The following is a 17,265-nucleotide window of genomic DNA, read 5'->3' on the forward strand; positions in this document are numbered from 1 at the left end:
TTACATGGATTTTAGCAAAGCCTTTGACAAGGTCCCACATGGTAGACTGTTTGAGAAGGTTAAGAACATAAGAACATAAGAAATAGGAGCAGGAGTAGGCCATCTAGCCCTTCGAGCCTGCCCCGCCATTCAATAAGATCATGGCTGATCTGTCGTGGCTCAGTTCCACTTTCCCGCCCTCTCCCCATAACCCTTAATCCCCTCTCTTATCAAGAACCCATCAACCCGCTTCTTAAAAATATTTAGCGAGGCAGCCTCCACCACTTCAACGGGCAGAGAATTCCAGAGATTCACCACCCTTTGAGTGAAGAAGTTCCTCCTCAACTCTGATCTAACTTGCCCCCCCTTTATCTTGAGGCTGTGCCCCCTAGTCCTACTGTCTTTTTTGAGCGGGAAGAGTCTCTCCACCTCTATCCTATCCATCCCATTCATCATCTTATACGTCTCAATGAGATCTCCCCTCATTCTTCTAAACTCTAACGAGTACAAGCCTAGTTTATTCAGCCTCTCCTCATAGCTCAATCATAGAATCCTTACAGTGTAAAAGGAAGCCATTTGGCCCACTGAGTTGGCACTGACTCTGACAGATAATCTTCCCCAGGCCTATCCCCTTAATCCCAGTAACCTACACATCTTTGGATACTAAGGGACAATTCACCATAGCCAATCAACCTAACCTGCACATATTTGGAATGTGCGAGGCAAACCGGAGCACCTCCATGAAGACACGGGGAGAACGGACAAACTCCACAAACACACACAGTGACCTGAGGCCGGAATCGAACCTGAGTCCCTGGGGCCGTGAGGCAGAAGCGCTGTGCCATCTGTTGGGTCTACACATTCGTTTGAAGAGACAAGAGGACAGCACTGATACAAGTTTTAAAACGGTTTTCTTTTATTGAAAAAGAACTTAAAAGAAAATTAACATGGCAGAAGCAAAAGAAAAGCGAATTTGGAGACGGGCTTCTCAGCCAGGCCCCGGGAGACGGGATGACTGTGAGGTGATGCACTTTGAAGAAGTAACAAAATAAGGGAGTATTTAATGAAGCTCAGAGGAGCAGATGGAGCACCGACTCACAGATCCCTGGAGGTGGCAGAGCAGGTGAATAGGATGGTTAAGAAGGCACGTGGAACATCTGTTTTTATCAGTTGTGGTATAGAATACAAGAGCAAGGAGATAATTCTGGAGCTGTACAGAACGTTGGTTAGGCCACAGCTGGAGGACAGCGTGCTGTTCTGGTCACCTCACTAAAGGAAAGATGTGGTTGCACTAGAAGGGGGGACAAAGTTTATTCACCAGGATGTTGCCCAGGATGGAGTATTTGAGCTATGAAGAAATACTGGAAAGGCTTAGATCATTTTATCTAGAGCAGAGAAGGCTGAGAGGGGACATGATTGAGGTGTATAAGATTATGAGGTGTATCGACAGGATGAGTACAGGACTGATGTCCTTGGCCACTTCCTAGAGTGATTGGGGAGGGTTTAAACTAATGTGGCAGGAGCATTAGAACCTTTGCAAGGAATCAGAGCAGGGGGAAATTAAAAAGAACATAAGAAATAGGAGCAGGAGTCGGCCATCTAGCCCTTCGAGCCTGCCCCTCCATTCAATAAGATCATGGCTGATCTGAAGTGGATCAGTTCCACTTTCCCGCTTTCTCCCCAGAACCCTTAATTCCCTTGTCTGTCAAAACAAGAGGAAAAGACAGTAAGAAGAATAAGGAAAGTGATAGGTAGGGAAATCATGGGCCAGAGTCAGATGAGGACAGAGTAAAAAATAGTAGGAAAGAGATAAGAAATGTTAAAAGTGGCCACCTTAAGTTTTTGTACCTGAATGTTTAGAGTATTCAAAATGAGTGAGATGCGTAGATAAATGTAAAGGTATAGTTGGCATTATGTAGTCACGTCTCCAAGATGAGCAAGGGTGGAAATTCAGTGTTTCGGAAGGACAGGCAGGAAGGAAAAGATGGTGGAGTTATATTGTTCCTTAAAGATAGTATTGATTCAATATTGAGGAAATATATTAACACAGACGGTGTGAAGAAACAACAGGGGGCAAAGAACATTGGTGGGGGTGGTATGCAGACCAACAAACTGTAGTGGGAAAAGTTGACAGGAAATCCGAGATGTATGTGTTAAAGGAATATCTGTGACTTTAATCTGCATATACAGTGGGAGAGTCAAATTAGTCACAGTGGAATAAAGGAGGAATTTCTGGAGTGCAGATGGGGATGGTTTACTGGAGCAATCCATTGAGGAACCAACAGATCATTTTGGTGTTGTGCAATGAGAAAGAATTAGTTGGCAATCTAGTGAGAGAACCTCTGGGGACAAGTGACCATAAAATGGTAGAATTCTTTGACAAGGCAGATAGCGATATAGTTGATTCTGAGACCAGGGTCCTGAATCTTGATGATTATACGAAGCATGAACTGGCCACGAGAAACATTACTAAAAGTGGACTGGCGATGGCAGGCATTTAAAGAACAAATGGGTGAACTCCAGAACGTGTTTATTCCTGTTTGGCGCAAGAGGGAATTGTGGCCAAACTGTGGCTCAGAAAGGAAATTAGAGATAGTATCAGATTCAAGGAGGAAGGGGGGGCAGTGGGACAAAAGGAGAGAACAACTGCCACCTAACAACTCTTAGCTCAAAGTGCCATCTAGATAGCAAAGGTACGAAAGGAGAAGGTAGAAAACAGTATTAACAGAGAAGGGTGGCACGGTGTCTCAGTGGTTAGCACTGCTGCCTCACCCAGCGCCAGGGACCCGGGTTCGATTCCTGGCTCGGGTCACTGTCTGTGTGGAGTTTGCACATTCTCCCCGTGTCTGCGTGGGCTTCCTCCGGGTGTTCCGGTTTCCTCCCACAGTCAAACAACAAAGAACAAAGAAAGTTATAGCACAGGAACAGGCCCTTCGGCCCTCCAATGCACCGACCATGCTGCCCGACTGAACTAAAACCCCTACTCTTCTGCGGACCATATCCCTCTGTTCCCATCCTATTCATGTATTTGTCAAGACGCCCTTTAAAACTCACTATCGTATCCGCTTCCACTACCCACCCCAGCAGTGAGTTCCAGGCACCCACCACCCTCTGTGTAAAAAAACTTGCCTTGTACATCTCCTTTAAACCTTGCCCCTCACACCTTAAACCTATGATCCTAGTAATTTACTCTTTCATCCTGGGAAAAAGCTTCTGACTATCCACTCTGTTCATGTCTCTCATAATCTTGTAGACTTCTATCAGGTCTCCCCTCAACCTCCGTCGCCCCAGTGAGAACAAACCAAGTTTCTCCAACCTCTCCTCATAGCCAATGCCCTCCATACCAGGCAACATCCTGGTAAATCTTTTCTGTACACTCTCCAAAGCCTCCACTTCCTTTTCCCTTCCACTCCCCTCCACCTGCCTTTTTCTCTCTCACACACGCTTTCTCACTCTGACAGACACACACTCTCTCTCTTACGCATACTCTTTCTCACGTGTACACACACACACTTCCTCTCTCTCACATACACCCACTCACTCACATACACCCATACACACACACACTCACACACACACACTTCCTCTCTCTCACATACACCCACTCACTCACGTACACCCATATATACACACACACACACACACACACACACACTTCCTCTCTCTCACATACACACACACACACACACACACACATACTTCCTCTCTCTCACATACACACACACACACACATACACACGTACACACTTCCTCTCTCTCACATACACACACTCACTCACATACACCCATACACACACACACACACACACACACACACATACACACGTACACACTTCCTCTCTCTCTCACGTACACACACACGTACGTACACGCACTTCCTCTCTCTCTCACGTACACACACTCTCACGTACACGCACTTCCTCTCTCTCTCACGTACACACACTCTCACGTACACGCACTTCCTCTCTCTCTCACGTACACACACTCTCACGTACACACACTCTCACGTACACACACTCTCACGTACACACACTCTCACGTACACACACTCTCACGTACACACACTCTCACGTACACACACTCTCACGTACACACACTCTCACGTACACACACTCTCACGTACACACACTCTCACGTACACACACTCTCACGTACACACACTCTCACGTACACACACTCTCACGTACACACACTCTCACGTACACACACGCACTTCCTCTCTCTCACACGTACACGCACTCACACGTACACGCACACTCTCTCTCACACGTACACGCACTTCCTCTCTCTTACACACTCTCAGAATCCTACAGTGCAGAAGGAGGCCATTTGACCCATCGAGTCTGCATGGACCTTATCCCACTCAGGCCTTCTGGTAGTGTGGCGAACAGAATTGAACACTATATTCCAAGTGTGGCCTAACTAAGGTTCTATAAAGCTGCAACATGACTTGACAAATTTTAAACTCAACACTCCGGCCGATGAAAGCAAGCATCCTGTATGCCTTCCTGACTACCTTCTCCACCTGCATTGCCACTTTCAGTGACCTGTGTACCTGTACGCCCAGATCCCTCTGCCTATCAATACTCTTAAAGGTTCTGCGATTTACTGCATATTTCCCATCTGTATTAGATCTTCCAAAATGCATTACCCGACATTTCCAAAGATTGGCCTTGTTAAATTTCCCCTCAGTGTCAAGGGGACTAGTTAGGGTAAATGTATGGGGATAAGGCCTGGGTGGGATAAGGTCCGTGCACACACGATGGGTCGAATGGCCTTCTTCTGCACTGTAGGATTCTGAGAGAGAGTGTGTGTGTGTGTATGAGAGTGTGTGTGTGTGTGGGTGTACGTGAGAGAGAGGAAGTGTGTATGTGTGTGTGTGTGAGTGGGTGTATGTGAGAGAGAGGAAGTGTGTATGTGTGTGTGTGTGAGTGGGTGTATGTGAGAGAGAGGAAGTGTGTGAGTGTGTGCGTGTGAGAGAGAGAGAGAGAGAGTATGCGTAAGAGAGAGAGTGTGTGTCTGTCAGAGTGAGAAAGGGTGTGTGAGAGAGAAAAAGGCAGGTGGGGGGGTTTGGTGAATTGAGGTTACAAATTTTCTCATTCCGCAACCAGCCTACACACCGAGGGCTGGGGTTCCTGCTGTTTCTTACCTTCCCGATCCCAACCAGTCCCGGACTCAGTGCTCAGCACAGATCTCCGACTCCAAATGGCTCCAATGACAGCTGAGGAACTGGAACAGATCCACACACACATTTCAGTGCCCATCAGATCCTCACACACACATTTCAGATTTGGTTCATTCTCTGTCTGTCTATCCGTTTACCAATCTATCTACTTGTCTATCTGTCTACCTTCCTACCTAACTACCTACCTGTCTGTCTGTCTGTCTTCAGACTTTCTGTCTGCCTCTTGGTCTGATTATCAATCATAGATGAAGGGGGAAAATTATTACCCAGCTAATGAGGTTTTATACAGAATACCTAAGACATTGGCAACACCACCAGAAAAGAGTTGAATGATTCTTGAAGCAGAGATAATAAGCTCATGAAACAAATAATGTGCATATGTGGATGCAATAAGAGAATTAAATAAGTAGTTATGATTTTAAAACATTTATGCTGATATCTTAAAAGTATTTTAAGTATTGAACGAATTGTTGTTATTTCATAGAACATTCCAGCGCAGTACAGGCCCTTCGGCCCTCAATGTTGCACCGACCAGTGGAACCAATCTAATGACCCTCTAACCTAAACTATTCCAATGTTATCCATATGCCTATCCACTGACCATTTGAACACCCTTAAAGTTGGCGAGTCCACAACTGCTGCAGGCAGGGCATTCCACGCCCTTACTACCCTCTGAGTAAAGAACCTACCTCTGACATCCGTCCTATAATTACCACCCCTTAATTTAAAGCTATGTTCCCTCAGCCAATTTCAGCCAAAGGCAAATTACCAACAGGCATGATGGTTTAGCTAAAAGTAGTTTATTAGCATTTTTGAAAAATCTTAAAGTAAGCAGATCGATCTCGAGGCGTTTTATACAAGGACAGAAAGTGAAACATTTCTGAATTGGCTTTTCATTCTTCAGATCAGCTACCTGGATGCGGGAATATGTGGCTATCTGATTTGACAGTGACCGAAAGATGAACCCATGAGAAAGGAAAGCTAGTGTTAGCCAGAACAGGTGGTAGTATCCGGATTTACTGGACAAATAGAATATCATAATGCTGGACAGTAACTACTGATTGGCTGGAGTTCATGACAGTTACTGACTTGTATATAATGAAGATGGTTTGATTTTAAGCTAACGTAAGGCAGGAATAATTTATAAGTAAAATTATAATTGATCTGTTTTTGATTGTATGTATCAAATTCATCGGAGAGATTCTGCTGCGCAATTCCAGAGCAGTTTAACTCTTTTGGTGATCTCTGGACAGCTGCTTGTTACGTTTTTGATTTTAAATAAATGTTACACCTTCATGTAGAGATATATGCACGAAGGTGTAATATTTGCATAGATGTAATATCTGCATAGGGGTGGCACGGTAGCACAGTGGGTTAGCACTGCTGCTTCACAGCTCCAGGGTCCTGGGTTCGATTCCTGGCTCGGGTCACTGTCTGTGTGGAGTTTGCACATTCTCCTTGTGTCTGCGTGAGTTTCCTCCGGGTGCTCCGGTTTCCTCCCACAGTCCAAAGATGTGCGGGTTAGGTTGATTGACAATGCTAAAAATTGCCCCTTAGGGTACTGAGATGCATAGGTTAGAGGGATTAGTGGGTAAATATGTAGGGATATGGGGGTTGGACCTGGGTGGGATTGTGGTCGGTGCAGACTTGATGGGCTGAAGGGCCTCTTTCTGTACTGTAGGGTTTCTATGAACAAAGAACAACACAACACAGGAAACAGGCCCAACGAGCCCACGCTGCCATTTTAACATTGAGTCCCCTCTCCACTCATGACCCTTGTCTATGCTTATGGCATTCCACATTGAGGGAAGACTAATTTAGGGACAATTTGTTACATCAACCAGCCTAATAGCACATCTTTGGGGTGTGGGAGGAAATGATGTGCCTTGTGAGTTTCATACTGTCTGTAGTACCGGCCATCTCAATCCATCCCATAGTATCTCAGACTCTGGCAATGAGACTTACCTCCTGAGGGTGAGAATAACTGGGTTAGTTAGAACATTACAGCGCAGTACAGGCCCTCGATGTTGCGCCGACCAGTGGAACCAATCTAATGACCCTCTAACCTAAACTATTCCAATGTTACCCATATGCCTATCCACTGACCATTTGAATGCCCTTAAAGTTGGCGAGTCCACAACTGCTGCAGGCAGGGCATTCCACGCCCTTACTACCCTCTGAGTAAAGAACGTAGTCTTAAAACTGACGGAGAGGAAAATTTGGTAGAACTCCTCGGTGTAAAAGGAGTTAGGAAGTAAGAGTTGGGTTTTTAGGTAAAAGCCGTAGGCTTAGACTCAGGAAAATTCCCAAAGGGAGTCCATGGAATTGAGAAGAGTGGGAAAGAGAAAACTGACGGAAATCTCAAAAGTGTGTCTCGAGAAGAAAGGGTTAAAAAGCAAACGATCAGCCTGAGTGGAATTGTATAATCGACAGTGCCATCGTGTGGTTGTGAATCAGGAAACTCGGAATTAGGACAAAATAAATGTAGAATTAAGATCCAATAGATATTGGAATGAATATAATTTCTTGAAATTCCTTAGTCTTCGAAACGGTTGGGAGGCCACAATTATTTTTAACAGAAAGGATCAGAATTTGTCAAAGATTAGAGCTCTGCCAGTTTGGAAAAGGAAATTTAAAAACTCCATCAGTTTCAAAATGTTATGTCTGGAAAGTTTCAAGGAGAGTTAATGATTTCAGCTAACAGTTGGTTTGATTCTGTATCCTTCCAAGACTGGGAGCAGACTTGTAGACATAACTGAACATGTAAAATTAGAATATAAAAGCAGGGAGGTCTTGCTGCAACTGTACAGGGCACTGGTGAGGCCGCAGCTGGAGTACTGTGTGCGGTTTTGGTCGCCGCACTTACGCAAGGATATTTTGGCCTTGGAGGGAGTGCAGAGGAGGTTCACTGGGCTGATACCAGAGATGAGGGGGTTGGACTATGAAGAGAGATTAAATAGACTGAGTCTGTACTCGTTGGAGTTTAGAAGGATGAGGGGGGATCTTATAGAGACGTATAAGATAATGAAAGGGATGGATAGGGTAGAGGTAGAGAGATTCTTCCCGCTTAGAAAGGACAGCAGGACTAGAGAACACAGGCTCAAAATAAGAGGGTGACAGTTTAGATCGGAGTTGAGGAGGAACTTCTTCACTCAAAGGGCGGTGAGTCTCTGGAATTCTCTGCCCGTTGAAGTGGTGGAGGCTGCCTCGCTAAGTATATTTAAGTCATGGGTAGATAGGTTTCTGGTAGACAAGGGAATTAAGGGTTATGGGGAGAAAGCGGGAAAGTGGAACTGATCCACTTCAGATCAGCCATGATCTTATTGAATGGCGGGGCAGGCTCGAAGGGTTAGATGGCCTACTCCTGCTCCTATTTCTTATGTAAAACTTAGATTGGGAATAGTGTAGGATAAGTCTCTGGATTAAAACTTGAGGTTGAAATTAGTTTCTGAAAACAAAAGTCAATACAAAGTCTTTTGGAAGCTTGTCAAGAAAAAATGATGAGGTCATGACATCCAGTTGAGAGAACTTAACTCTGCCACTTTTGAAATCAGCAGGGAATTAACCTATTCTGTTCCAGATAGGACGGTTCTTTGTATTTTAAAATTTGCATTAGTTTTAAGCCAGTATTGTAGAAATTGTTAGCATAAATCAAAAATCTATTGGGGGTGGGGAGGGCAGAGAGAGCATTCAGTGAAGTGATTACACAAGATAGAAATGGATGGGGTGAGTGTGTAGTTTATATATTCACCCCTATTGGATGATAACAGGAGATGTTAACTTGGAAATGTTCAACAATGATAGTGACCTAACAGCATCTGCATTGGATTGTGAGGAGCGGATATTTAAAATTAGTGAACTAATCACAAGACTGGAAGAAATAACAAGACTTGCTGATGATACCAAGATTGGTGGAGTAGTGGATGAGGTGGAGAGCTCTTGTAGGCTGCAAAGAGACATTCACAGGATGCAGAGCTGGGCCGAGAAGTGGCAGATGGAGTTTAACCCTGATAAACGTGAGGTGATTCATTTTGGTAGGACAAACTTGAATGCAGATTACAGGGTCAATGGCAGGGTTCTAAGGAATGTGGAGGAGCAGAGAGATCTTGGGGTTCATTTCCAAAGATCTCTGAAGGTTGCCGCTCAAGTGGATAGAGCCGTGAAGAAGGCTTATAGTGTGTTAGTGTTTATTAACAGGGGGTTTGGGTTTGACCCGTGGGGTTATGCTGCAACTATACCGGACGTTGGTGAGACCACATTTGGAATATTGTGTTCAGTTCTGGTCACCTCACTATAAGAAGGATGTGGAAGCATTGGAGAGAGTGCAGAGGAGATTTACCAGGATGCTGCCTGGTTTGGAGGGTAGGTCTTATGAGGAAAGGTTGAGGGAGCTGGGGCTCTTTTTAGAACGGAGGAGAATGAGAGGCGACTTAATAGAGGTTTATAAGATGATGAGAGGGATTGATAGAGTGGACGTGCAGAGAATATTTTCTCAGGTGGATGTCGCTGTTACTAGGGGGCATAACTATAAGCTTCGTGGTGGGAGGAATGTCCGAGGTAGATTCTTTACTCAGAGAGTGGTTGGGGTGTGGAATGCGCTGCCTGCTGTGATAGTGGAGTCGGACACTTTAGGAACTTTCAAGCGGTTATTGGATAGGCACATGGAGCACACCACAATGATAGGGAGTGGGATAGCTTGATCTTGGGTTTGGACATAGCTCGGCACAACATTGAGGGCCTGCCCTGTGCTGTACTGTTCTATGTTCTATGCTCTAAATAGTTTGGAGCACAGAGCACACCCAGGCACAAATTTTGAATCTGGGAAGTGTTGCGAGGTTGGTGTTTGTAAAATTGCAATGTTTTTTCAAAAAGGTGGTGCTTTTCTATGTTTAGAAAGTTTTAAAGAATGCAGCTGCATATAATGCAGGCTGTTATGGTGGCACAGTGGTTAGCATTGCTGCGTCACAGCACCAGGGGACCCAGGTTCAATTCCGGCCTCGGGTCACTGTCTGTGTGGAGTTTGCACATTCTCCCCGTGTCTTTGTGGGTTTCCTCCTGATGCTCCGGTTTCTTTCCTTCCTTCCAAAGGTGTGCATGTTAGGTTGATGGCCATGCTAAATCAGGGGGATTAGCAGGGTAAATGAGGGTTAGAGGAATTGGGCCTGGTGGGATTGTGGTCAGCACAGACTCGATGGGCCAAATGGCATCCTTCTGTACTGTAGGGATTCTACGTGGCAGTACACAGACTGAAACATTTGGTGAAAAAGGCACAGTAGCCTTTTTCATTTCCTGTGAGAAATTGGCTACACAGGTGAAATGACCAGAGGAAATGTGGTTAATGTTAATTCAGACCAAATTGGTAGGCAGTTTAACTGAGATGCTTGCAACGGGGTCAGACGACGTGTCAAGAAAATGTGAAGGATTGAAAATGACTATTTTGAGTGCCTACAAATTGATACCAGAAGCATGTGGACAACGGTTCAGAACACGGTCAAACTTATATTGAGTTTAAAAGAATTAAACAGCATAACTTTGATAGATGGGTGACAGCATCAAAGATGGAAAAGACATTTAAGGCCCTCAGAAATATTATTCTGCTGGAGGAGTTTAAAAACTCACTTCCAGAAATGACAAGACCTCATGTTGAGAAACAAAGTCGAAACAGCGAGAAAAGCTGCGGAGATGGCAGATGAATACACATTAGTGCATAAATTGAAATCTAGCTTCTGGCAGCAATTTCAATCCATGAGGGAAAGAAATTGGGAAAGAGGAAGATCCTTCAATGAAAAATGAAAAAAACAGGTTACATTGGGAAGAGTTTACCACCTGTGAGAAAATAAACCCATGAGAGTGGAAAAGTGGTGAAAGACCTCAGGTATTTTTACCGTAATAGGGTGGAATCTTAAGAAAGACACTGGGATGTGGAAAAAGATGCTGAACCAGGAGAATAGCCAATGATGTTCCATTGTTTAAGAACAGCAGCAGGGATAATCCAGGAAATTATAGGCCGGTGGGCCTTACGTCAGTGATAGGGAAATTATTGTAAAAGATTCACAGGGACAGGATTTACCCACATTTGGAAACACATGGACTTATTAGTGAAGGGGGGTGTTGTGCCTCACTAACTTGATTGAGTTTTTTCAGGAAGTGACGAAGATAAATGGATGTTGTATACATTGACTTCAGTAAAACCTTTGACAGTCACGGCAGACTGATACGAAAGGTGACATCCTACGGGATCAGAGGAAAGCTGGCAAGTTGGATACAGAACTGGTTTGGCCATAGAAGACAGAGGATAGCAGCAGAGCGCTGCTTTTCTGAATGGAGGGCTATGACTAGCGGTGTTCCACAGGGATCAGTTCGTGGATCTTTGTTGTTTGAATTGGAAGAAACTGTAGCTGGTCTGATTAGTAAGTTTGCAGACATTAGAAAAATTGGTGGAGTTACAAAGAATGAAAAAAATTACGGCACAGAAACAGACCCATTGGCCCTCTAAGCCTGCGCCAACCATGCTGCCCAACTGAGCTAAGACCCCCTACCCTTCCTCGTAGTGAAGAGGATTGTCAGATGATACAGCAAGATGCAGACTGGTTGGAGACTTGGGCAGAGAAATGGCAGATGGAGTTTAATCCTGACAAATGTAAAGGTAGTGCATTTTGGCAGGTTCCGTGCATGTAGGAATTACACAGTAAATGGTAGACCCCTCAAGGGTATTGACAAGCAGAGAGATGAGTTACTCAAAAAGGCATATGACATGCTTATCTACATCAGTTAGAGCATTGAATATAAAAATTGGTAGCTCATACTACAGCTGTACAGAACTTTAGGCCTCCTGTGGAATATTGTGTACAATTCTGGTCACTGTACTATCAGAAGAACGTGGAGAGGGTACAAAAGAACTTTACCAGGATTTTGCCCAGTCTGGAGGGTATTAGCTATGAGGAGACATTAGATAAACTCGGTTTGTTCTCACCGGAATGACAGAGGTTGAGGGGTGACCTGATAGAGGTATGTAGAGTGGCACGGACAGAGTGGATAGTCAGATGCTCTTTCCTAGTGTAGAAAAGTCAAGTACTAGGGGAGATAGGTTTAAGGTGTGTTGGGAAAAGTTTAGAGGAGATGTACATGGCAAGTTTTTGTTTTACACAGGGAGTAGTGAATGTCTGGAACGTGCTGCCTAGGGAGGCCATGGGAACAGGTACGAAAGGGACATCCAGACATATACGTGAATAGGATGGGAATGGAAGGATACGGACTCCCTAAGTGCGTACGATTTTCGTTTAGGCAGGCATCATGATCAGCACAGGCTTGGAGGGCCGAAGGGCCTGTTCCTTTGCTGTACTGTTCTTTGTTCCTTGTCTCGTGCCACCATGAACTGAGTCTGTGTTCGGTGCAAACTCGATGGGCCGAAGGGCCTCTTTCTGCACTGTAGGGTTCTATGATCTATGACTGCAACAAAAGCAACAGCACAAGTTTCAGCGGCAACCAGCAACAACCAGCTCCATTATTACAGCTTTGGCTTCTCTTCCTCTCACTTTTTCTCCCTTACTGCCTTTTGTTTTGGTCCCTATTTTACTTCCCTCTGACTTCCTGCATTGGTTTCCCCCCCTCCCCTGCCATATTACTTTAAAACTTCCCCAAAAGCACTAGAAAATGCTCCCCCGAGGACATTGGTTCCAGTCTTGCCTAGGCGCAGACTCTCTGATTTGTATAGTCCCAGAACTAGTTCCAATATCCCAGGAATGTGAATCCCTCTCTCTTGCACCATTTCTCAAGCCTCATATTCATCTGGACTATTCCGTCATTCCGACTGTGACTAGCACGTGACACTGGTAGCAACACTGAGATTACTATCTTTGAGGTCCTACTTCTTAACTCCTAATTCCCTAAATTCAGCTTGCAGGACTCTGCCCCACTCTTTTATCTATATCGTTGGTGCGTGCATACACCATGACAGCTGGTTGTTTACCCTCCTCCTCCAGAACGTCAATACAGCAGCTCCAAGACATCATTAACTCTTGCACCAGGGAGGCAACATACCATCTCATTTGTGTCTGTAGAAATACCTGTCAATTACCCTTACAATTGAGTTCCCTATCACTATCGCTCTGCCATTCTTATTCCTGCCCTCCTGCACAGCAGTGCCAGCCACTGTGCCATAAACCTGACTAATGCCACCTTCTCCTGGTGAGCCATCTCCTCCAACAGTATCCAAACCAGTATATCTATTTTAGAGGGAGATGAGCCCTGCACTGCCTTCCTACTCTTCCTCTGTCTGGTCACTATCTCCCGCAGTCACTTTTATCTGCGTTGTGACCAACTCACTGAATATTTTACCCACAACTTCCTCAGTATCGTGGACACAGCAAAGTGAATCCATCCCCAGCTCCAGAGCCATCAAATGGGTCTAACAGGAGCTACAGTTGGGCACACTGTAGGGGCCAGGGGCACCGGAAGGGTCCCTGAGTTCCCACGTCGTACAAGAGGAGCATGACATGGGTCTGGGATCGCTTGTCATGACCTAGAACAACAACCACAACGTCAAAAGGAAACAATAAACTACCTATCAGTCACTAGCCAATTATGTGCCGGCTATGATGACATGGTTCGATTTCCTTCTGCCTCTCACCTTCCCTCGAGTCTCCCTCGCAGGTCCGCCTCTCCACTCCTCCTGAAGATGAGCAACTCCTTCCCCTCAGCGCCGAATTTGCACTCAACTCCAAACTGCCGATACCCTCAGTCTGGCGGAAATCTCACTCCAGCTGACTGCTCCTGTGCAAGCTCACTGATCATGTGCTTGCTAAATAAAGCCTTGTATGCTGCTGATGTGAGCTGGAGCGGCCCACACACCAGTCTTAAGACTTTTTCAGACCATAATCAGACTTCAGTTAATTAACAGATAAGCTAACTGGGTCAGTTGCTTATTGACCTTTAAACAATAGTCCTGAATTTTAAAAAGAAAAAAAACTTACAATAGCTACCCCCTCCATTCCAAATTCCCCGTACTCTGTCTGTCTGAAATCTCACTCCAGCTGACTGGTCCTGTGCAAGCTCATTGGTCCATAAGGGGCTTTGTTTGATTGGAACATCTGCAACGCCTGGGTGATAGTGTACGTCTGGGTAAAGGGGGACAGTGCTATGGGCAAAGATGTACAATGCCTGGGCAATTGTGTGCAGTGTCTAGGCATAGAACATAGAACACTACAGCGCAGAACAGGCCCTTCGGCCCACGACGTTGCGCCGACCAGTTAAAAAACAATGACCCTCTAACCTAAACCAAACCCTTTCCATCCATAAACCTATCCACGGATCTCTTAAACGCCCCCAAACTAGGCGCGTTTACAACTGCAGCAGGCAGGGCATTCCAATCCCTCACCACCCTCTGGGTAAAGAACCTACCTCTGACATCCGTCCTATAACTACCCCCCCTTAATTTAAAGCTATGCCCCCTCGTGCTAGCTTTCTCCATCCGAGGAAAAAGGATATCACTGTCCACCCTATCTAAACCTCTAATCATCTTATATGTTTCAATAAGGTTTATAATGTCTGGACAATGTTATGCAATGCCTACACAATGGTGTACAGTGCCTGGGGAATAGCGTACAATGCCTGGGCGATGGTGTGTAGTGCACGCGCAATTGCGTACAATGGCTTGGCGATGGTGTACAATGCCTGAGCAATGGTGCACAATGCCTAGGCGATTCAGGACAATATCTGGGCGATGGTGTACTGTGCCTGGGCAATGGTGTACAATGCTTGGACATTAATGTACAGTGCCTGGGTAATAAGTGTACTGTGCCTGGGGATGGTGTACAATGCCTGACAGATCATATACAGTCCCTGGGCAAGGGTGTACAATGCTTGGACATTAATGTGCAGTGCCTGGGCAATGTGTACTGTGCCTGGGGACGGTGTACTGTGCCTGGCAGATCACGTACAGTCCCTGGGCAATGGTGTACAATGCTTGGACATTAATGTACAGTGCCTGGGTAGTAAGTGTACTGTGCCCGGCAGATCATGTACAGTCCCTGGACAAGGGTGTACAATGCTTGGCAGATCACCGACAGTGCTTGTGCGATGGTATACAATGCCTATGCAATGGTGTAAAGTGCTTGGGCAATGGCAAACAATGCTTGGGCATTGATGTACAATGCCAGGGAAAAGGGGATCAGTGCCTGGGCGATGGTGTACAATCCCTCGCCAATTGTGTACAGTGCCTGGGCAATGGTGTACAATGGCTGGGTGATGGTGTACAGTGCCTGGATAATGGTGTACAGTTTCGGAGCAATGATGTACAATGCTTGGGCAATGGTGTACAGTGTCTGGGTGAGAGTGTACTGTGCTTGGGCAATGTTGTACAAAGCCTGGATAAAGGGGGAACAATACGTGGGCAAAGATGCACAATATCTGAGCAATGACTGCAGTGCCTGGGTGATGGTCTACAGTGCCTGGGCAACACTTGTCACAGCCCTCCATTCAGAAACACCCCCTTCCACTGCTACCCTCTGTCTTCTTTGACCGAGCAAGAAGTCTCACAACACCAGGTTGTGAGACTTCTGTGTTTACCCCAGTCCAACACCGGCATCTCTATTTCTCTGACCGAGCCAGTTTTGTATCCACCTTGCCAGCTCACTTCTGATCCCATGCGACTTCACCTTCTGCACTAGTCTGTCATGAGGGACCTTGTCAAAAGCCTTACTGAAGTCCATGTAGATGTATATATGGACTTCAGCAAGGCATTCGATAAGGCCTCCCATGCAAAGCTTATTGAAAAAGTGAGGGGGCATGGGATCCAAGGGGACATTGCTTTGTGGATCCATGACTGGCTTGCCCACAGAAGGCAGAGAGTGGTTGTAGATGGGTCTTTTTCTGCATGGAGGTCGGTCACCGGTGGAGTGCCTCAGGGATCTGTTCTAGGACCCTTGCTGTTTGCGATTTTTATAAATGACCTGGATGAGGAAGTGGAGAGATGGGTTGGTAAGTTTGCCGATGACACGAAGGTTGGAGGCGTTGTGGATAATGTGGAGGGATGTCAGAAGTTGCAGCAAGACATAGACAGGATGCAAGACTGGGCGGAGAAGTGGCAGATGGACTTTAACCTGGATAAGTTTGTGGTGGTTCATTTTGGCAGGTCAAATGGGATGAAGGAATATAATATTAAGAGTAAGACTCTTAGCAGTGTGGAAGATCAGAAAGATCGTAGGGCCTGGGTTCATAGGACGCTCAAATCGGCTTCGCAGGTAGAGGATGTGGTTAAGAAGGTGTATGGTGTACTGGCATTCATCAATCGAGGAATTGAGTTTAGGAGTCGGGAGATAATGCTGCAGTTTTATAAGACCCTGGTCAGACCCTACGTGGAGTAGTGTGCTCAGTTCTGGTCGCCTCATTACAGGAAGGATGTGGAAGCCATTGAAAGGGTGCACAGGAGATTTACAAGGATGTAACCTGGATTGGAGAGCATGCCTCATAAGGATAGGTTGCGAGAACTCAATCTTTTCTTCTTGGAGAGAAGGATGAGAGGTGACCTGATAGAGGTGTATAAGACCTTGAGAGGTATCGATCGAGTGGATTCTCAGAGGCTATTTCCCAGGGCTGAAATGGCTGCCACAAGAGGACACAGGTTTAGGGTGCTGGGGAGTAGGTACAGAGGAGATGTCAGGGGTAAGTTTTTCACTCAGAGGGTGGTGGGTGCATGGAACTGGCTGCTGTTGGTGCTGGTGGAGGCGGATTCGATAGGGTCTTTTAATAGACTTCTGGATAAGTACATGGGACTTAGTAGGATTGAGGGTTATAGGTAAGTCTAGTAGGTAGAGATGTTCGGCGCAACTTGTGGGCCGAAGGGACTGTTTGTGCTGTAGTTTTTCTATGTTCTAACATCCACTGCCTTACCCTCATCAATCATCTTCATTACTTCCTTGGAAAACTCGATCAAGTTTGTGATTCATGACCTCTTCTTCACAAAACCATGTCGCCTCTCACTAATATGTCCACTTATTAACAAGTCCTATCTCGAAGAATCCTCTCCAATAATTTCCCTACCACTGATGTAAGGCTAATTGGCTTGTAATTACCTGGATTATTCTTGCTACCCTTCTTAAACA

The 17,265-nt window shown here is 45.6% G+C and overlaps 1 protein-coding gene across 1 annotated transcript in view; it reads right to left on the reverse strand.

Annotated features, from left to right (window-relative positions):
• LOC145357400 (phosphorylase b kinase gamma catalytic chain, skeletal muscle/heart isoform-like) overlaps nt 1-5,217 on the reverse strand; it is a 61,077-nt gene extending 55,860 nt beyond the window's left edge. Inside the window, exon 1 of the mRNA XM_080210726.1 lies at nt 5,129-5,217. The gene's annotated coding sequence lies outside the window, so the exon portion shown is untranslated. The remainder of the gene's footprint in view (nt 1-5,128) is intronic.
• Between the last annotated feature and the right edge of the window lie 12,048 nt (nt 5,218-17,265).

The sequence above is a fragment of the Carcharhinus amblyrhynchos genome, chromosome 23 (assembly GCF_965287045.1).
Source record: "Carcharhinus amblyrhynchos chromosome 23, sCarAmb.v2.hapA, whole genome shotgun sequence".
Lineage (NCBI taxonomy): Eukaryota > Metazoa > Chordata > Chondrichthyes > Carcharhiniformes > Carcharhinidae > Carcharhinus > Carcharhinus amblyrhynchos.